The sequence below is a fragment of the Alligator mississippiensis genome, chromosome 1, assembly GCF_030867095.1.
Source record: "Alligator mississippiensis isolate rAllMis1 chromosome 1, rAllMis1, whole genome shotgun sequence".
NCBI classification, from domain to species: Eukaryota; Metazoa; Chordata; order Crocodylia; family Alligatoridae; genus Alligator; species Alligator mississippiensis.
In genome coordinates this window covers 193634035-193655855 of record NC_081824.1, presented here as the reverse complement: position 1 = coordinate 193655855, position 21821 = coordinate 193634035, and the positions used below count along the sequence as shown (strand labels likewise).

Here is a 21821-nt window from a genome sequence, read left to right as displayed (position 1 = left end):
GCCTATTGAACAAGTTTGCCTTCTGCAAATCAATGATAAATGTTATGGATTTTCAGGAAAAGGATTTTTATACAAAGGATAATACAAAGGCTTGACCAGAAATCCCATGATTGAGATTTCTCCTTTTGTCTATTGATTTCCACTTCGCCCCCCCTTGAGTCAAAAAAAAAGAATTGCCGTCTTTCAGTTCAAAAGGAATTTGCATGGATAGTACAATCATCAGCTTCTGTGATCTATATGAAGCAATCATTTTGGCTAAATTCCCCCTTTGGCCAGCATCTGAAGTCACACTCCTCTGCTGATTACTAGATCAGTCGAGCATCATCATTGGCCAAAATTAAGCTTTAGGGAACAGAAGTGGCTGAGAGAGTTGATACACTATCAACCTTAATTTTCTTCCCTTATAGTCTTCTAATCCTCTTTCTTTTAGCTCCAGTAGTTCTCTTATCTTTTCCCTTAAGGCACCTCAGAACAGTTGCTTATTATCTTTTACCACAAATGTGAGATTACTTAATGTAGGAGCAAAATGATGACACAAATCAATGTGCCTTTTCCCCCTCTTTTATTATCAGCATTCAGTACCAATTCAGCCTCCTCATTTGCACTTGATATTCACTGATAGAAGCACTTAATAAACACAAGCTGTTTTCTGTATTCTTTTTAAATCCAAATACAGTTGAACTCTGATCAGCTGTTTAAAAGAAGTTGAATTGTCTATTTGCTTTTCTTTCATCAGAAACATGGCATTTTACAGACATATATGGACATTACCATAACTGAGAGGGGACAACCAGGGCAGCAACCTTGGGTACCATCTTGTTAGGGGGAGATGCACAAAGAGCAGCTGGCACAGAAGCAGGTGGCCGCATCTTTACAACCACTACCATAGCAGCTGGCCTTATCCTGTGTGCCATCTGTAGCATCTGCATGATTCTTTCCCTCTATTTGGCACTGGTGAGGCTATACCTGGAGTACTATGTCTAATTTTGGGCCTCCCACTACAGATAAGGAATCTGTTTGGTAATGTTGACCTCCATTCTTCACATCCATGGGTCTCCATCATGCAGTCCTGGTGTGGCAGTTTGGACCACAGAGGGTGTTGTGATGGTAGATGGGAAAATTAAAGATTATCTGCATGTCAAAGAGCAACTCACAAAGACACTCTCATGGACCCAGAGGAACAGATTTTCACCTTCAGCTTCCTCTGTGCAAAAATGAAGTTTATTTTCAACCTATGGGGACTTTTTACCATCTTTAATTCCCCCTGAGCCTGAGGTTGGGCATATGTTCCCAAAAGCTTGCAGAAAACGATAATATACATCTTCTCTTTTGCAAATGTTTGTGGAGCCTAAGTGAATTCTGCCTTTCCTCCTCCAGGGGAGTACAGTGTATAGACTATTCTGATTTGTGAATTAAGAGCAAAGAGTCAAACAGAAAGTTGTAATTTACCAATATCATACACACAGTCTGGAATTACAATCTGCAGCTGTAAAGACATAAATAATAGGCTGAAAAACACAGTGTCTATAAACAGTAAAGCAATGCTTGTATGCCACTTTAAGAAAAGCCGTGCCATCAAACCCAGCTGCTTCTTTAAACAGATCAAGAGTTTGATCAGTTTGTAATGTACATTTTAAACTTCAAGTATGCAAACCAAGAAAGAACATTCACATTTTAACTATTTTGTTTTTGGTGCACATGGCTGGTTAATACTACTCAAATAAACAGTGTGTTCTATCTAAACAATATATTTTACATGGCCTTGGATGATCCCTGACTGCACCTTCAATAAACTCTTTTCAGATTTATTATAAAATGGGAAAAGCAATCGGATGAAATTACAAGCTTCTACTTTATTTGGACTTAATCTTTCTAAGTCTTGCTCATGTAATGATCTTGAGGCTCAGCAAGGACAAGTACAAGGTCTTACACTTAAGATGAAAGATTCCCATGCACCACTACAGGCTTGGGACCAACTGGTTAAGCATCAGCTCTGGAGAAAAGGACCTAGAGGTTATAGTGGACAAGAAGCAGAATACAAGTCAATGGTGTGCTTTTGTTGCCAAGAAGGCTAACAGCATAGTGAACTGCATTAGTAGGAGTATTGCTAGCAGATTGAAGGGAAGTGATTCTTCCCCTGTATTTGGCACTGGTAAGGCTATACCTGGAATACTATGTCTAGTTTTGGGCCTCCCGCTACAGAAAAGATTTAATAGATTTCATAGACATTAGGGGCTGAACGGTACCTCATGAGATCATTGGGTCCAGCCCCCCTGCCATAGGCAGGAAGTCAGCTGTGATCAAGTGGCCCTAGCCAGAAATAAATTCAGCTGTTTTTTGAAGGAGTCTAGAATAGGTGCTTGCACCACCTCTGGGGGGAGTTTGTTCCAGACCCTGGACATATGCAACGTAAAGAACTTTTTTCTTATATCCAGCCTAAATTGGCCTTCCTGGAGTTTATGGCCATTAGACCTTGTTATCCCTTGGGGAGCTCTGGTGAACAGATGTTCTCCCAGGTCCTGATGTACCCCTCTTATGAAGTTGTAGGCTGCTACCAAGTTCCCCCTGAGCCTTCTCTTCTCCAGACTGAAGAGTCCCAGGTTCCTCAGCCTCTTCTCGTACGGCCTTCCCTCCAGGCCTTGGATCATATGAGTGGCTCTTCTCTGGACTCTCTCAAGCTTCTCCACATCCTTCCTGAAGTGGGGTGCCCAATACTGGACACAGTACTCCAGCTGTGGTCTCACCAGGGCTGTGTAAATTGGGAGAATGACTTACCTGGTTTTGCTTGAGATGTATCAGTGGATGCATGCCAGAGTTTGGTTAGCTTTTCCCCCCACCACATCACATTGGTGGCTCATATTCATCCTGTGGTCAATCAAGACCCCCAAGTCCCTTTTGGTCATGGTGCTAGTGAGCATAGCACTGGCAAGCCTGTAAGTATGCTGAGGGCTCTTCCTACCAAGGTGCAGTACCTTGCACTTCTCTGCATTGAAGGCCATCCTGTTTTGGTCGGCCCACCTGGAGAGCACGTCCAAGTTGACCTATATTCCCAGCCTGTCCTGCAGCGTGACGGCCCTCCCCCATAATTTGGTATCGTCCTTGAACTTGGCCAGTTCACATCTGACTCCTGAATCTAGATTGTTGATGAACATGTTAAAGAGTACTGGCCTGAGTACCGAGCCCTGAGGGACTCCACTGGAAACCATGCACCACGTTGATTTCCTCCCTTCAACTAGTACTCTTTGGGTCCAACCCCGTAGCCAGTTTCCTAGCCATTGGACCGTAGGATGATCAAGGCCACAGTTCCCCAGCTTAACCATGAGGACATCATGGGGAACTAGGTCAAAGGCCTTCTTGAAGTCCAGATAAATGATGTCCACATCATCTCCCTTGTCCAAGGCATATATGTTACCTGGTCATAGAAGGAGATGAGATTGGTTAGGCAAGACCTGCCAGTCACATAGCCATGTTGGCTGGCATTCAGAAGCTTGCCTTCTGTTAGTCTGGCATTGATGGATCCCTTGACAATTTTCTCCAGGATTTTTCCAGGGACAGATGTCAGACTGATTGGTCTATAGTTCCCTGGGTCATCCCTCCTCCCTTTCTTGTAGATAGGGACTATGTTGGCTCTTTTCCAGTCATCCGGGACCTTGTCCAAGCTCCATGATTTTTCAAATATCTCTGCCAAGGGGGATGCAATGATGTCTGCCAGCTCTTTCAAGACCCTCGGGTGCATTCCATCTGGGCCTGCAGACTTGTGAATGTCCAGTTTCTCAAGGTGTTCCCTCACCTGATCCACATTGATTTTGGGCCCGTCACCCACTCCCAAATTGGTTTGTGCCATTCCTGGCAGTGTGATCCTCATGGGAGGGTGAAAAACTGATGCAAATAAGTCATTTAGGAGATTGGCCCTTTCTTGAGCATCTGATGTCAGTTGCCCTGTTGGATCTCTCAGGGGCCCAATACTGTCCTTGTTCTTTTTCCTACTTCCCACATATCTAAAGAAGGACTTTTTGTTGTCCTTGATCCCCATAGCTAGCCTAAGTTCGGTTTGTGCCTTGGCTTTTCTTGACCGTTCTCTGCAGGTGCTGGTGAGTGCAAAGTAATCCTCTTTGGTAATGCTTCCTGCTTTCCAGCTGGTGTAGGCTACTCTTTTTGGCTTAATGAGGTCCAACAGTTCCTTATTCAGCTATTGCTGAAAAGCAGAGCTGGGCCACCCGCAGCCAAACTGCAGCTTCTGGCCAGGTTCCAAGTGGCAGAATCGCTGCAGCTTCAACCCTGGGACGCCTGCAAGACCCCAGGTAAGGCTGCTGGGGCCAGCCTAGTGCTGGCCCCAGTCTCCCCTACCACACCCAGGGCAACTTGCCATGCATCAAAGCATGCATAGCACGAGCATTCCCCGGGGACAAGTAACGGGAGCCCAAGGTGTGCTGCTGCTACTTGTTCCCGGGGAACCAAACCTTCACGCATGTCTGGATGCACCCATTTAGTCTGGAAAAGAGGGGCAGTTCTACAAATACTTTTCTGTCCCACAGCACACCAGAGTTCTGCCACTTGAGAGCAGACTTGATTCATCAAATCTTCTCTGCATGCAAGACAAGGCAAATTGTGCTGTGCCACATGCAATTGTATGAATGGCAAAATGCACATCAGTTTACAGAAAATGGCAATGGTGCACTTTTGAACTAAAGCACCTCCTATGCGTTTTAGTTCAAAAGCACACCACCGCCATTTCCTCAGTGCTGATGCACATTTTGCCACTTATACAGCTATAAGCGTCACAGCGCCAGGCACCTTGAAATGTGCCTGGCACTGGCATTTCCATCTGTAAAAATGCCCAAGAAGAATAAGGAGGGATTTGATAGCAGCCTTTAACTTTCTGAAGGGGGTTCCAAAGAGGGTGGAGAACAAGGAGCAATGATTTCAAGTTGCAGTAAGGGAAGTTTAAGATAAATATTAGGAAAAAACTCTTTCGGTAGGATGGTGATGAATCACTGGAATAGGTTACCTAGAGAGGTGGTGGAATCTCCATCCTTGGAGGTTTTTAAGAACCAGTGCAACAAAGCCCTGGCTGGAATGATCTAGTTGGGGATGGTTCTGCTTCAGCAGGGGGTTGGACTAGATGACCTCCTGAGGTCCCTTCCAACCCTAATTTTCTACGATTCTATGCTTTCACTCAGAGAAGTCACATAAGAGCAGCTGGATGGTATTGTCCCCAGGGCTTTGGCTGAGATGAGATTCCCAGACTAGTATAGCCTAAAACATTCTTACTTCAGAGCCTAAGGGAAAGAAAATACAACCACATTACACACACAAGAGAAGTCTTAGCAGGGCCATTATTAGAATGTGCTGTTTTAAGCCCTAATCCTGCAAAAGTACATGTGTTTAAACTTTACCTTTTGTGTTTGTTGTAAGTCTGAAGGATGGAAAATATTCTTCTAGGGCTCAGTTCCCAATGCAGCAATTTCAGCCAATGCCCCATTTAATTTCAGGCTCATAGGACATTCATTTGGGACAGGAAATCCAGTCTTTTCATGCACGACTCTCTGTGCATTTTACAGTGAACAGTCATAGAATGAAATATAGAAATAAGCCTGTGCAAATACTGTTAAATGTGTTCTTGCCTAGAAATTATTTTCATGAACCTTTAGGGACACACGAAGTAGTATGTGGATGTTCACATGTAAATCCAAGTTTGTAGAAGGCCTGTATGATATTATCAGTATTGTTTGATAAATGGGGTGTTTTTGCATAAGCTATATTGTAGCACATAAACACAATAGATCCTAGTCAAGGTTGCAGCTTTATATGAGGCACTCCCTAACTTTTGAGTGCCTTACACTTACTCTGGCAGTATTTGACTAGTATTTGTCCCTGACCAGCACACCAGGAACCCTTTTACTATATGCTTCAAAGCTCCAGAAGGTATGGCCCCATTCCTGTGAATGTGAGTAATGGCCAAGCTTGGGAACATTCCTTCCATCAGCTGCATAGCTGCTAGCATGCACACCCTATACTTGGAATTCATTCTGTGCACTTCATGAAGTGAATTATGAACTTTTGACTTAACAAATTGCTGTGTCAAGGGATACTGTGGACCTTAACTTCATATTTCATTATGCATCTAGTTACCTACATTAAAATATGCAATGAATCTGTTCTTATGAGTTTAAAAGAAAAATATACCAGGCAAACTCATCTTGCTATTTTCAAAGGCTCAGAGTTTGGTCAAATCAAACTCAATTTCACTAGAACCATTAACCTCCCTGTAAGAGCTATAATTCCTTCAATTTTAACTTTCAAATTCAAGCCATTTTGTTTGCAAAGCTGTTCCAAAATGAATAGATTTTTTCTATTTTTACATAATGGGAAAATGATCCATTTTTCACTCTCCTATGACAAATGACTGAGTGGGTTTGCTAAAAATTTCCAGAAAAAAGTTCACTTTTGGATAGAGACCAAATATGTAAACTTTCAGTCTAAGAAGTGACTGTTCCAGAAGGTATAATTGAATAAAGGAAGTTAAGAAAGACAACCTTAGAAGTAAACTCACTCTCACAAACCTGATACTTACTACAGTGATCTTAATAACATTGATCATACAAATCTAGTTTCCCCATGATAGAAAAACCAATCAATGTACCAAAACATATCAAGATCTGACAAGCGCTTTCCATTCCCCATTGCATTGTCCCACCTTCTGGACTATCAAATCCCTTGGCTAATGAAAAAAAATTAATAGCAGCTAGGGAAACTCACATCACTGCGGGTGAATTTTCTCCCCAACCGCGTTCCCCTACTTGGCTCGCTGGGATCTGCTGCATTTTAGCAATATACTGCCAAAGCACATCAAGGCTTTGGCACTGAAAAATCATTCAGGGAAGTCAGTGGATCAACAAGCATGTCATGAGTCACATTGATTTATGTTCAGTACATGTTTGTTTTTGTGGACTATTAGGTTAGAAAGAATTCTGACAGGCTGCAGTGTATCTATCAATGTATTCAGTGGCACAAAGAGATAAGCATGGGAGCCTCAGCACAATCCATCATTTCAGGTAGGGTGTTGACAAAATAGTAAGTCATCAAACGGCATCTTTCATTGAATGATTTAATTTTAAACACATATTTGCTATTTGGGGTTCCCTCCAATTCAGGGCATAAATTCCAACTCTGCATGTTAAAGCTGAGGTTTTAGACAAATAAAAAAGTACAGCTGGCTCCAGCTTACCTAATAAATCTTTCTGAATCCTTAAAAGCTAATTTTCATTAACAATCCAGGATTTTTCAAACTTTCACCTAGTTGAGGGATGTTATATCATTAGCTTGTGGAATGAATAGGATTCACAGCTGGTCCGTGGACGGAAATAGAAAATGAGCATGACTTCATTTTGTTCTTCACTTTAATATGAATGTCATTAGTTACTATTTTTATGTACTTCATTAAAGTGTGTGATGACAAGGCAGCTTCTATCCACTGTACTTGTGACTCAGTAGATAGACTGAATTTTTATTATGTGCCGCTATTGTTATGTTTAATGACTGCATCGAACACTGGCAGACTATATTTATTTCATTCTTCGCTAACCAGTTACTGTACTGAGTCATATACAACTTCTTCAGGATGACTCTCATAAAAGAGAGCTTTTTATGCAAGTGGAGAATATGCTTATTAAGGCTAAGATTTGTCTGCCACCTACAGATTTTATGACCAAAAAATAAAAGAGCCTGAGGTGTTGTTTTTCTACCAAACTTGGAACAAATAAGCTTGACTGTACTCCTAACCCTGACTGGCTCTGGGGTCTCAGTAAATAACTTATGGCCTTAATGGCAGAGGTGTCCTCAGCGGTAATAAAAATTAGGTTTTTGTGATATTTGCCTTGCTTTTTTCCATCTCTTCTCTTACAAATGTCAGGACTGGCAGAACATCTGATTTATGGATGCTAGGACCTGGGGTAGGTAGAAATCCCAAGCTCATTTGTGGGGAGAATTTAAACTACTTCTTCACATGGAAAGTCTGTGTTTGAGGGTTAAGAATGCTCTCCCTCTTCTCATAACTGCATACACATTCATGACTGATTCAACTGGACTTTGCATCTCTCATTTTCATTAGAGAAAACCTCCAATTCGAGTTTATTCAACTTGCCCTCAAGATATGATGTAGATTTGCCATCACTGGAAATTTTAAAAACAGGATTGGATATTTGTCTAAAAGATAAGCTCAGGAATTAACTCTAAGAACTGCTTTGGCCTGTAGATCAAACTAGATAATCACAATGGCCCCTGCTGACCTTAGAGATATGAATTTGTGATGCTATGGTTTGAGAGTGATGCTAGCTGACAGGAAGAAACCTTTCGTGCCACTATGTGAGATTTATATGAAATATGAAACACCATATTGTCATAACTTTTGCTTATTATAAAGGTACCCAGAATGCTAGGAAGGCAGATACTTTATTTGCGTTTCATGAAACAATTGAGACATCCTGCAACTGGTGGGGGCAGAAGATTGCGTGAGAGTGGGTTACTAAAACTAAAATAAACTCCTGTGTTGGGAACAGAAATGGAATCCTAGAAAATTAAAGTTGGAAGGGACCTCAGGAGGTCATCTTGTCCCACCACCTGCTTATAGCAGAACTGTTAGGAATATCCTCCCAGCCAAGGCTTTGTCTAACCTAACTCAGGTCTTAAAAATCATGCGATTTCTTTTGGTTCCTTACTTCCAGTTGGTCTATGTGTCTGAATCCTAGCTCTACCCTCCAGCGTATCTACTACTCCACCTTGCTTGGTGTCTGCAAACTTGCTGAGGGTGCACTCTATGCCATCTTCCAGATTGCTAATGAAGATATTGAACAAAACTGGCCCCTTGACTGACCCTTGAGGCATTCCACTTGAGACTGGCTGCCAACTAGGCATCAGACAATTGATTACTACCCTTTGAACTCAATAATTCAGCCAGTTTTATATCCAGCTTACAGTCCATTCATCCAGCCCATACTTCCTTAGCTTGCTTGCAAGAATCTATGGGAGACTGTATTAAAAGCCTTGCTGAAGTAAAGGTATATCACATCCACTGCTCTCCACACAACCAGAGAACCAGTTATCTCATCACAGAAGGCAATCATGTTGGTAAAGCATGATTTGCTCTGGGTGAATCCATGGTGACTGTTCTTAAGCACCTTCTTATCCTTCAAGTATTTAGAAATAGATTCCTTGAGGACCTGGTCCATGATTTTTCCAGGGACTGAGGCAAGGCTGACCTGTCTGTAGTTCCCTGGATCCGCCTTCTTCCCTTTCTTAAAGATGGACACGGTATTTGTCCTTTTCTAATCGTCCAGGACCTCTCCTGATCACCCCAATTTTTCAAAAAATAATGGTCAGTAGCTCTGCAATCGCATCATCCAATTCCCTCAGTATCCTTGGGTTCATTGTGTCCATCCTCATGGACTTGTACACATGCAGCTTTTCCAAATAGTCTCTAACCTGTTCTTTTACCACAATTGGCTGCTCACCTCCTCCCCAAACTGTGTTGCCAGGTGCAGTAGTTGGGAGCTGACCTTGCCTGAGAAGACAAAAATAATAAAGGCATCAGGTACTTCAGCCTTTTCCAAATCATCTGTCACTATTTTGCCTCCCCCATTCAGTAACAGCCCTCACACATTCCCTGATCTTCCTCTTGTTGCTGACATACTTTCAGAAACCCTTTTTGTTACCATTCATGTCTCTTGCTAACTACAAATCCAGTTGCACTTTGGCCTTCCTAATTTCATCCCTGCATGCCCAAGTAATACTCTTATATTCCTCCCTAGTTGTTTGTCCAGGTTTCCACCTCTTGTAAGCTTCCTTTTTTTTGTTTTAGTTCATTGAAGAGTTTCCTGTTAAGCCACGCTGGTCTTCTGCTATACTTGCCATACTTGCCTGTGCACAGCTGTATTGCCCTCCTAGCAGATGTCAGGGTGATTTAAGTTCTCCATGAACACCAGGGCCTGTGATCTGGAAACCTCCACTAGCTGCTTGAAGAGAGCCTGATTCACCTCGTATTTCACCACTGTCAGCTGCTCACCTCCTCCCCAAACTGTGCTGCCAGGTGCAGTAGTCTGGGAGCTCACCTTGTTTGTGATGAGCTAAAAAAAGCATCAAGTACATCAGCCTTTCTGCATCATCTGTTACTAGGTCACCTCCCCCATTCAGTAAGGGACCCACTCAATATTCCCTTTCCAGGCCAAAGGGGCTCTTAACCCATATTCCCTCCTGACTGATGGCCCTATATCATCTTTTTTCTACTTGGTAACCCAACATCCAAACTAAATTAATGACTGTTTTATAGTTCATGGTAACTTACAGGTATAATGCAGCAGATCCAGCCAAGCTGCATTATCTTCATCAAAGCCCAGGTAGGTTCACCATTCATCATAGGTGGGGTGCATGCACAGATGCACATGTGTGCACCCCCCCCCCAGTGAAAGAGTCTGTGCGGGAAGGGGTGGGGCGAGGGAAGGGCTGTGGGGAAGGGATGGGGCTGGGACCGGGAAGGGACTGGGAGGGAGCAGAGCAGAGCTGGGCCCAGGATTGGGATTGGGACTTGGGCCCGCTGCGCCTGTGTGGCCGCCCCTTCCCCCATGCCTGGGGTCATTGTCCGGCATGAGCATCCCCCACACCAATGAATCCACTGCCCCCCAGCTCCACACTGGCCAGTCCCACACCACCAGGGGGCCCAAAGCGGGGCCAGCCTCAGCTGCTCCTGCCACCAGGCCAGAGGGGCTGGAGCCCCTGGGACAGCCATGCCCACCCACCTCAAGTAGTCATTGCTCTCTGGGGGGTGTGGGGAGGGGGTGGTGGCTCCTGCAACTTCATGTGTCTTGGAAGTGCATGGGGGGGGGGCATGTCCCCAGATCTGTGTGGGGCAGGGCAGGGCAGGGTGCCACTGTGGGCTGAGGCAGAGGCTGTGCTTGGCTCTTCCCTGCTCTGCCCCATGCAGATCTGAGGGCACAACCCCCATGCCTCTCGGGGTGTAGGTAGCAGCAGGAGCTGCACCCCCAGATAAGCCACTTGTGATTCAGTCCTGCACCCCACCGGCTGTGCAGTGCCTGCCCCTCCCCTAGCCCCAGCCCCACTCCCTCCCCACCGGAAGCCCTCACCCAGGCTGCCTTGTGGCCCTACTGCTGCCCCACATTTGGGGGATCTAAGCCCCATTAGTCCCCGCTTCCACCACCTATGCCATGCATCACCACCTATACTTCAACTAATCTGTTCCCTACCAATTTGCTGTGTAGAATAAATCCACTTCTATACAGTTCTCATGAAAAGTTTCTCAACTACCAAGTTACTTGTATAGGGAAAACAGTTGGAATGTTTTTTTTTCTATTGCTTGCTAGAAGAATCCTCTAAAAGCAGTACCACATCAATATTATTTTTGGTTAATGCAGAGTATTTATAAATAAAACTAAAATCAATTTAATGGTAATTTATTTAAATTAATTGGATAGGCATGCATAATAATCATGTTTGCCTTTTCCTTTCAGATATTTTTGAAGGATTCTGAGGAAAAACATCTGCTCCAGGTGAAGATATACAAATTCAAGAAAGAGCACTATTAAAGAAATACTGATTGAGACCCTAATATTCGTTTTAAGCAACAGTAATGAAATGTAATAGCATACTTGAGAAAGACACAAGAATCTTTGTTTCTGAGTAGCTGTGCCAACCAGAGTTATAGGTATGCAATTGAATATAAAATATTTGCTGAAAAGCATGGAAAACCAAACACACTGAAGTTAGTGACAGAAACTTCTAATGACTTACTCTCATAGGGCACCTGTACCTGTGCAGGGAGGCTGCTCTGATGCGCTGTAATTATAACATGTCAGAGCAGACTCAATTAGTTGAGTCTGCTGGAGTGTGGTAATTACCGCACTCCAGCAGACTCCAGCGTTATGTGTATCAATGTTCTTGTGCTGAAAAATGGTGAAGGGGCACTTTAAACTAAAGCTTGATCAATGAGCTTTAGTTCGAAGTGCCCCACCACCAGTGCCGGGACACTGATACACTTGCTGCTCTGGGTGCTTTTAATTAGCACACCTCCAAGAGTGTCCCTCCCCCCACTTCCTGGAGCACGTATATAAATGCTCATGGGGCCCAAGTTTTGTTCAGAGTAGGATTGGTATACATTTTCTAGTTTTAGGGAAGTGATTCCAAATATACCTGAGAGTAACCAAAAGCAGAATTTTCTTTAAAAGATGTGCTGTTCTCAGAGCTAATTAAGTATTGGGGGATACATATACTACAAATTCTACCTTGGTTTAAAAAATCTAGATGACTGTTCACTGTCATATGCCCAGAACCATGAATGAAAATTCCACCATATATGGTATAAATCTCTGGAGAATTTCATGTTGAAGGTAGCTGAAAGTAATCACAACCTCCACTTCAGCATGTCAAAAGAAAACATTTTGAAAAATATGCCACATACCAGAGTAACTTAATAGTTAAGCAAATCCTTAAATAAAGTTTCTTTTTCTTTTTAATAAATGTGCACTCTAACTGATCCAGTTTGCTGATGATCTATGTTTGCCAACATACTTTTGCAAATGAATGATCCCCCAATCATTTTGTTTGTAAGGCTTTTAATCATCTTGTATGTTGCAAATGAGAGTGATTTATCACAAGAATGCTTTATACTGGCAATACTTCTTATCAACGTAATCTTGTTGAAATGAGAGTATTTCCATAAACTACTAAGAAATTGACACTAGCAAATAAAACAATTTTGAGTGGCAGACACTCCTTCATTTCCACCCAAATTTTACCATAAAGCTTCACTTCTCATTCCAATTCCCACTGCAGTTATTGACTAGTGCATTGAGATTATTATTTTTTGCAGGTTTATTACCAGTATGAATACATGGAGAAGAAAGTAATGGCAACTGAAGAACAACCAAGGATATATGATGCTTTGGGAATCAGTAATGAAATATTTACTAACTTTCTGGGGGTCACACAAATAAAACATACTGAGAGGGGTTCCTAACTCTGAGTCTGTGTGGAAATGAAACAGCAGAACCTCACAGGAATAAAAGAACTTCAAGTAGAAAGGAAACTTCAGACAATAGGGAAGGAAACTTTGGGACTTACTAATATAGGAATCTAGTATCAAAGGAAACCCAGACACACACACACTTCCTCTCTACTGGTACATGAAGATGAGTCTTCAGTCCTGGGATGTCTAGAGACTTTGTGATAAAATATAGGAGTAACTTGCAGGTAGGAAGGAAATACTCTCTCGGTTCCATGGCTGAGATTAATTCTTTGAAGATCTGTCTGGAATTAGAAAGAATTGTTCAGGACACTGGTTTCCTTCATGATTATAACTTCTTTAGACAAATAGAGTCAAGCTCCTGTAATCCTGCTTAGAGTCCCATTTTTATCTACCCTGTTTCACTGAAATAATGTTTTGCTAAAGAACCTGATTAATCAGCCTGAAATGAAATTGTTTGGCTGAGACTTCTAAACTAATCAGTGGGTTGGATTGGTAGCAAAATCACCTTTTTAAAATTCTTACATTAATTACACAGAACAACTTCTCTTCTCATTTGTTATTCACTGACATTGGCAGAATGCACACTGCTAGGAACGGGGGGACAATCTGACCTACAGATGTCAAAATAGACATAGTCCTCCCAAAAGCAATAAAATGAAGTCCCTCAGTCATGATTTCATTTCTTTACAGGATAAAACTTGAAAAATATTTTATTAAAAACTTAAAAAGAAATGAGATGGGAGGTGAAAAGGCATTGATTCTGCCTTCCTACTCTTAGGTTTTATTTGTTTGTGCTTCTGGCTGTGCACTCTCCACATGAGGCCTCTCCTGCAAGTAAATAAATTAATATTGTAGATTTCAACCTGCTAAAATTATATCCATGCTAAAGATATTCCCTGAGGCCTTGACTTGCTGAGGAATTCCATGCTGAGCCTTCTAAAAATTGAACTTGATTAACAGAAAATATGTAATTTTTTTATGGCCAGCAAGAGCGCTGCCAACCAGCCAGCATGAGAACAATCAATACAAAATTACTCCTCAGACAGGTGAAGGTTCTTTGAAAACACTGATATATCAGATGGGAAACTAAAATATAGTGCATTCTTTCTGTCTTTCAGATACGTAATAATGTCTGAGGAGCATAGAGCTTATAATGGTGATTCACAGTATTAGCACTGGCAGGTGTACAACATCCATACATAATGCAGAAGAAAAACCCAGAGCTTTAAAAAAGAATCCATAGGTCAAAAAACATTCTGACCAGTTGTGGGTTTTTTGTGCTCTTTGTTGAGTTCTTTGGGACAGAAGAATTGCTCTATTATTTTTCTGTAGTCCAAAAACTAGTGAAAGCTAAAAGTTTGTATTTTCTGAGTGGTGCCACTTGTCTAACAAAGGATGCCTCCAATATAAAAAGGTTGAAAACCACTGGTTTATAAGATCCATTGCTCCAGCCCTTTCTTCCCTTTTGGCCAGCCTCATTCATTCTTTTGAGTAGCTGGTCAGGTATATTCTGATGAAATGATTTCTTATTGGGAACTTTTGATTTACCAGACTTTCTGTGGGAACATTTGAAACAAACATTAGTGTTAGGGTAACGATATGGATTTTTGATGTTGGGGTAACAATATGAATTCGGGGAGTACTGAGTGTGCAGCTGAATGAAGGCTTTTTTCCTGTGTCTCAGCAAAAAGCTGCTGGTCACAAGATGATATATTAAAAGATAACCTCAGCAAAAGCTAGTGGTCACAAGGCTAGCTGATATATTAAAAGCAACTAACTTAGCTAATGCTTAAGTAAGCAGATTCTTAACAAAAGAATAGGGTTCAATGTGCGTGATGTGTTAAGCAACTAGTGCTAGGAGACAAAAGCAAAGATACAGCCTTAGAGATGGAGAAGTCAGCAAGAAAACCAGCAAGAAACTGCAAAGTGACCAAAAGAAGATAGGGGTCGTGGCCTTATGCATGCGCTCTTAGCAAAGAGGCATGTAAATGAATGAAATGCATAGGCCATACCATGCTAAGGAAGCAAACAGTAAACAGAGGTGGAGCTTGAGATGGGAGGAGAAATGGGTGGAATCAAAGGAAGGTTATAGGCAGGGTAAATGTTAATATGTATGAACCAAGGTATAAATATTGGAAAGAACTGTTGTTCAGGGTGGATCCCCGTATTCTGTTGGTGTGGGAGCTAGTCCGGAGCAGTCTCCATTCTGAATAAAGCTGTTGCGAGCAGTGTGTGCTGGTGTTTACTTTCTGCTTTGCTCTGGCTAATGAGCAACAGGATCCCTGGGTAATTGGACCATCGTCTCCCTAGTCGTTGGGCGCCGCATAAAGTTGGGGTCTAACAATTAGTTTGACAATAGATTTCTGGTCAAAATGGAAGAGATATTCACCCACAGAATAAAGAATTGCTTAATGGCCAAGACACTAATTTATACTGCGGGAGGTAAAGTTCAAGTTCCTTCTTAAGTTTGGACTGAATTATTTACACAAACTGTATCATCTCCAACATAGAGATAGACCCAATCCCAAATAGTTAAACAAACATGGTGGTAAGGGCAGGGTTTGAACTACACTCTGACTCTTGAGGCGGTGGAGCCTGCAGTGGTGGCAGCCAGAAGGAGCCGCTGCCACCACCTCAGCTGCTTAGAAAGATGTGGGGAGGGCCAAGAGCTCTCATCTCTTAGCTTATGGGGAGGTTCAGCCACCCTGAGCCCTCCCCTGTATTTCAAACACAGGGTAAGGGCACTTTTCTGAGATGTGAGAAACTGAGTTTCAAGACTGGGGTTTGCACCAAACCATTGGGTACTGGCTGTTTGGGGGGTATATGAGTCTCCCTATTTTTCAATTAAAAGCTTTGAAAAATCTTGGGTCTTTGCTGATGTGGAATTTTTGACGTTTCAAGCACTTCCATGGGATGCAAAATTAGTTTCCTAGTCACAGCCCACTACTGAGTCCAATGTACACGAGGAAATTGTCCAACTGATAACAAACATGATCAGCATGTCATTAATTCTGGCATTATTCTTACATGTCTTTTTGATATTGTGATAAGATATTCTTGTGATTACTTTCATTTAAGCATGTTCTGAAAACTTTTACTTAAATTACACTCTTCCTTTATTCATACAAATCTCCTGCTGACTCCAGGACAGTCAGAACAAACCTCCCCTTAACCTCTGAAGAATGCTCAGATCTGACAGCTTGGTTATTCCTTTGTTAGGCATAGCAATTCAATCAAGTGTTTGTGCCATTATGGTCAGATCCATTTATATTTAGTAACTGCCAACACCATCCCTAACAGCAGAGTCAACACAAATGAGCAACATCAAGATCATATCTGATAGCATAATTCTACTTAATATAATGGAAAGATTACACTATAAGTGTTATAACATGTTACATTGCTATTCAAATCCCTCCAGCTATTGGTTGGACTGCTCCAATCTGTTCTTTTATTTGAATGATATCATTGGCTACCAGATAGGAAAAATTCTAGTGTTAGAATGAAGAACTAGATAGTAGAACTCCTGAGCTTTATTACTATGCATTGATGTGCTTTTTTACTTTGGCTAGCTCATTTACATTTTTCTGCCTTAGTGCAACCATCTCAATACTGTGTTATCTAGCTCAAAGAGATATTAGGGCTCTCCTATGTATGAAAACACTTTGTGATCTATAGAAGGAAGTGTATATGGGTAAAATATCCCATCAGCTCTAGAGACAGTTCCTTTATCTGCTGTGAAGAAAAAACAGTTTTAAGGCTCAGAGACTACAAGAAATAATGAAAAGAAACCAATATATATTACTTTAAAAAGGATCTGATTTTAAACCAATCTTGGATTTGGGAAGTGGTGAGGGTTGACTGATAATGTTTGGGGTTGGCAATCTTGATTTGTACAAACCACATGCTGACATCAGTTACTGTGTTTGTAAATGATTGATCCAAGATGTGACCTGACACTTAACAATGTGTAAACACAAACCTTGAGACTCTCTGAAACTGTACAGAACTCGAGATGACTTAACAGTCTTTCAAAAATCCATAATCTGAATGGAGATGTACCAAATGCACAGTCTGTTTGACTCTGTTATTGACAGCAAAACGGACTATTTCCATATAACTTCCACATGAATTTTAGATTCAGTTGGTCACCATATGTACTACATGAAGTAGTCAGTCACTGGCCAGTGTGTAGGGTGGGCCCCCTGGAGAGGGTGAACACTTAAGAGTTTCGTTATCAGTGATCTAAAATTGGTTCAAGGCAAAGGCATGCACTTTATGCCATGTTCAGAGCCCACAAAAATATAATACAGTGCAGTAAAATACTTCGGGTCTGAATTTGTTCTCACTTACATTGGTGAAATTACTCTGTTGATTTCAGTGAAGTCAGTTTCAGTGAATTTCAGTTATGGTACCCAAATATAAGATCAGAATTAAGCCTTTTCTCTTTAAATAACCACCTAAAGTACATGAGCCTTTTCTCATTCCTTTCACAAGCTGTTTTTCAAGAATTCATTTCTGATGTCTTGCAACTGAGCTATATCTGTGCCCACAATGTTATGTTTTCAATTGGACCTATTTAGTTACTGTCTGCGGTTTAGGTCTACATGCCTTAAAAACACAGAAGTGGGACTCTAAGAGAAACTCACAGACAAGTAAGAAAGTGTGCTTTCCAATTTTGAGAGCTCTGTCAAAATACATAAACACAGATAGAAGGCAGACTGAGGTGGTTCCTATGAAGAAATGCAGGCACCAACCTAAGCCTTGTCTATATTGCAAATGTAGCTGAGTTTGTAACCAGTTACTGACACAGTGGTTTCATTTAGGCCCATTTCTAACTGAAAAACATTCTAAGTAGTTTTCTGCTCCCATCAATATAGTATCCGAATGCTTCTGATTTCTTAAGACTCACACGTGTAGGGTGTGTACCACTCCCAGAGGTGAGGTGATGGAACTTCAGGGATGTGACAGAAAACACTAATAGGAGTCATCTCTCATAGGGCCAGATTTTACACGCACAAAGTCACATGCACTCAGCTTCCAATGCACTCATACAAATTGGAAGAAGATAACTTTGCTTTTAAAAGCCTTTAGATGATTTCCATTCTGATTTATGTCCCATAATACTATTTGGTTTTCTCTACAATGCTGGCTCAAAGCCACTAAAATGATGAAGAAGCCAAACTGTAATTAAAAATTTCTATCACATACTGACACTACCTAGTAAAGGGTGGATTCACTGACACAGTAGTAAAAGTACGAGATCAGCATTGGTTGCATTCTTTAGAGATGCAATGTTGTTGGCAGCCATACAGAAACTCCCACAAGTCTTCAGAGAATAAGATAGCTGGCCTGAAATATTTGTACAAACAGTTTAAGATATTTCTAACCAAGAAGTCCAATTTTCTGGCTATACTTCTCAAAAATGCCTTTCACTTTACTGAGAGCTTGCTGGGAATCCAGATTACACTCAAATATTGAATGTTTGTCCAAAGAGACCTGCTAGGTCTCTTTCTTCTGCCCTTGCCAGAAGAAATTTATGTTGGAAGAGAGATTGCTTTAGTATAATTTTACCACCACTCTATCACATATTGGACTGATTTCAACCAACATACAACCAATTGCAGTCACACAAAACCACAAAAAGCAGTTAAAATACACATATTTCATTATAAATCACTGAAGCTGAAGGAAAAAGTTTGGATTTCTGCAGGAATTCTTTCAATTTAATGATATAAATGTGGAAGACATTGCTCCAAGAAAGATTAGAGAAAAAAGACAATGACGTTTCAGAAACACATGATAGCCTTTGACTTATTTGGCTTTATCTGTCTTTGCATATGTGCATGTAGACTTTCAGGTCCCCAACACAAGCAGGTTTTCAACCCTTGTTTTTAAAGGAAATCTATGAACAACAGACTCTCATTTCACCAATTAAACAAAGTTAAGTTAATGGTGTCAGGAGGGAGAAGGCATTATGAAGTGGTTGCAAGAGTCTGAAGAAGGTCAATTAAGGAAGAAATGTTTTTTATGATGGGTGACCTGAAAGTGTAGAACTATGGCAGGCATAATGAGCTGAAGTAAAGGACAGCAAAATATCGGCTGAAGTTTATTAAAAAATTTCTGAACAGTAAGATCTTGTCAACTGAGACTTTTAAAGATGGGCTGAGCCATGGAAACTGAGCAGGAAACTGATTTTAGGAAACCCCAGCTCCTAAATTATTGTCCCTATTATGGGATCATCCTTCCCATATTGCTGATGAAGTGTTGAACAGTCATTTTCAGAGATGACAACTTTCACATTGTGTCTCACTTGTCTGTTGAACTATGTCTGAGAAAAATTTATGGCATGGGATCTGGGTCAGACAACTGAATACCATTAAAAAACGCATTAAAACAATTTAAAAAATCAACATTAGCCAATAGGAACTGTACAGTTCATCTTCCTTCTTCCCTTATTTCCTTTAGGGGAACATCCATAAATATAAAGGTACTGCTGACTGACACTACCTTGGCAAAAATATGACTTAATAATAACCTTTGTGTCCTTTCTTTTTCTAACTTCAGTGAATCTATGAATAGATGCTTCTGGCATTTCTGATGCCATTTCCTTGACTTGAAAGGAAAATTATCCCAAGTCCTCATTATGGTTGTTATCTGCTTTCCTTGGACTGGATTCTGCAGAGTTACATTAATATAAAACTGGAGTAAAGACAGAGTGAGAGATTTTTTACGTTTCTGAGGAATTTTTATCTGTTGCATATCAGTAATTACTGACATATCTATTAATGATACATATATTATTGCAGTATCTGAGCTCCTCACAATCTTTAATGTGGTTAGTCTCACAATACACAGGCAGGATAAAGCTGTGCTGTTCTGTTTTAGCAAAGACAAAAAGGTTATCTGTCTGGGGTCACACACACAGTCTGCAAGGAGCAAAAAACAGATCTCAGGTCTCACATCTCCTATATTAGTGTCCTTATCATTGGATCATCCTGCCTATACCGCTGAGAAGGAAAAAAACTTGGTGTATCACCAGTGCTGGACAGTTGTTTTCTAGAAATAACAACCTTTATATAGTGTCGTCCCCCTCCATTATATGTTGCTAATTAATGCAACAAATAATGTTAAAAAGCTACCGGACGTCAACTCACTGATCCTCTGGATTTACCAGCAAAGCTCATAAAACAAAGCTCATCAGCGTAACGGCCTTCTTAAAGGCTGACATAAACATAGAGGCCATATCCTAGAATGTTTTGATCAGCTACACATTGAAGACCTTACATACCAGCCTAGGAGATAGCCACAAGCTACAAAATCCTTAATTATAACATCATCACATCTGTAAATGATGAATGATCTAACCACTTACATCAGGCAGGGACTTTGTGATGTCACAGTTTTGGCGTAATCCAGGTAGCAAGAGATGCACATCATGGTAAAAATAGGGTTAATTACAGCAACAACCATCTGTAAGTCTCCAAAGTGGCCAGCCCTTACACTGCTGTCATTTCCACACCTCCTTGTTTACATCAGTGACTTCAACAGCCACCACAAAGACTGAGATATTCCATGAATAATGCAGCTAGAGGACAGCTCACCAACTGGGCCTCCATTGATCTCTTTGTTCATTTCCTGTTCCACCTGAAATAACCATGCACTTCCTGCTCTGAGAGACAGAACAGCAATTATAATCTGTATCTAGGTCTTGTGATAAAAAAGACAGCAGGTCGACAACTCTTTGGGCTATTAAAAACAACCCAAGGTGCCGCTGTGGCCACAAACTGTAGACTGTGGACCACTGGCTTTGATTGTTTGCTGGCAATATCTCTGATGTCCACCAGGCTGCTACAGAAGCAGACCTTGACATATAAATGACTGATCACGTGCCATACAAAATAAGATTATTCAGGTTACCTGTTAGGGGCTAAACATCTCTCTTCAAATCTTCTTTATGTGTCTTTGTAGACTGGGTTGTCCGAGTGTTGTTTTGGCTGTTGTCAAGAGAGTCAAGTTTTCCCAAAACAATCTGTTTCTTTTCATTTTCTCCCTAGCTTTTCTGTAAACAAACTGTCTCCCCTGTGAGCACAGAGAATTTGACTGGTGATAAAAGGCTGGATGCACAGAGTCCACATCGTTCATACTCTGCAGAGCCACTGCGCTTCAGGTCATAAGGTGGAGTTGAAAGAAGAGGACCTGTAATTATACTCTCTGCAGAGGATATAGCTATCGAGGGAGGGCTATCAAGAAAGGCGAGCCATCCTGAGAGCTCTAGAATTGGCTGTGGAAAGGAGGGAGGCGTCTTTTCCTTAGGCCCAGCTTCTAAGATTCTCCTAGGGCACAGCCTGATAGTTTGGACTGTGCACCATCCTGGTTTGGCCCCTATGGTATCAAGTAACAAAGAAACGTCACTCAGATGGTGCTCAAGGAGAACAACCTACTGGAGAAGATGAAATATCAGAATGCACTCTCACCTGACTGCTCATGAAAAGTTCCTCTCCTAGTTAATTTTCTGTTGATGGTATACTGAATTAAATGCCTTCCTTGCAACTAGAAACAACATTAATAGGAGGTACCTTCATAATGAAGTCCCTATTTATTCCTTCCCACAGACAGTTTTCAATTCTTCTACTGAATCCTTAGTTGCATGGATTCTTCTTACTTCCACACCTACTGTTTCTATGAATGCCTATGCATGTTGTCATGTTCCTGGCTGGGAAGGCAGCACAACTCCCTAGTCCTGAACACCAAACAGTAGTCCTCACATTTGTGAATCCTTCCTAAA

The 21821-nt window shown here is 41.4% G+C and overlaps 1 long non-coding RNA gene across 1 annotated transcript; it reads right to left on the bottom strand.

Annotated features, from left to right (window-relative positions):
• Positions 1–8223: 8223 nt before the first annotated feature.
• LOC132250041 (uncharacterized) lies at positions 8224–21408 on the bottom strand. The gene is made up of 3 exons (XR_009461643.1): positions 20954–21408; positions 13129–13314; positions 8224–9559 (listed from the first exon to the last, which is right to left on the bottom strand). It is a non-coding gene; the product is annotated as an uncharacterized LOC132250041 (long non-coding RNA).
• Positions 21409–21821: the final 413 nt, after the last annotated feature.